Genomic DNA, 1,296 nt, shown 5'->3' on the forward strand with positions numbered 1-1,296 from the left:
TAGCTCTCTATAATTGTGATGCTGCAGAAAAAGATGTACAGAATAACATCATTTATGTACATTAATCACACAAGAGTGGGTATCCATCAGGAAAGGAGATGGGATTGGGAACTGTGTTAAAGAGGGAAAGCAGGTCCAACTCTGTCTGGTTTGGTCCTGGGCAATCTGCATTGATGCACAGCTGCTAACTGCTAGTATGGGAAGGCCACATCAGCGTCTTCCGTCTCTGGACTGCTTCTCTTCTGTCTTCATGGCTGGAGTAGTCCTGTCGATTCCTCTCTGTTGCTGGAATCCACATGGTCTCGGAAATTGGGTCTCAAAAGAACTGTTGGCCCAGAAAGAAACTCACTACACACTGATTCATTTCCCTGTCACCATAACCATTATTGCTTGTCTCATTTTCGGTTCTTATAAGTGTATTTCTAATAGCACATGATCTCACTCATCTAGGGGAAATAATGAACAACATAGACTGATGAACAAGAACAGACCCAGAAACAAGGAGGCATGGATCAGACTGTCGGGCCTCAGGGGGAGGGTAGGGAAGGGTAGGGGTAAAGGGGAGAGATCAACCAAAGGACTTGTGTGCAAGCATATGAGCCTAACCAGCAGTTAAGGACAACAGAGGGGTGGGGGCATGTGTGGGGAGGGGTGTGGGATGGGAATGGGGGGATGAGGACAAATATGTGACACCTTAATCAATAAAGAAATTTTTAAAAAAAGAGAAAGAGGGAAAGCAAAAAAAATATGATGAATGCAAAATAGAAATAAAAGAAAGTAGGTAATGCATAAATGAATGATAGTGTAACTCTAACAGAATTCCAATCAATGCCTTTCTTTGTATCTGAGCCACAACTTCCCCACCCTCCTCCTCAAAAAATAAATAAATAAATAAAAGAGATGGGAGAAGGTAGTGCCCAAGACAGTTCCTGGCAACCCATCCTTACTCAACAAATGTGAATTTCCTTTGTCCTGTTTCATATTTTTTCTTCTTTGAGAGGGAAGCGGTGGGAGGACAAAAAGCCCAGAAGCCAAAAGCATAAGCATTTGAATGTGTCCATGGATGCCAATCAGCCCACCTGGAGGATGTGTCTCTGCTGGAAGACACCACAAGTGAAATGGGGACACATGGTTAGAGACATGCAAGAGGCCTCGATATCCTTAATGCATCTCATTGGAATGTGAGCTTCCTTTGCTCCTCATGTCCCCAGTCCCACATCTTTGTACTGAAAATTTGACTTAAGGACCCCAATCAGTAGAGTTTATTGGCAGTCCTAGATCCAATGAAACTAGCTT

This window comes from Eptesicus fuscus, chromosome 1, assembly GCF_027574615.1.
Source record: "Eptesicus fuscus isolate TK198812 chromosome 1, DD_ASM_mEF_20220401, whole genome shotgun sequence".
Lineage (NCBI taxonomy): Eukaryota > Metazoa > Chordata > Mammalia > Chiroptera > Vespertilionidae > Eptesicus > Eptesicus fuscus.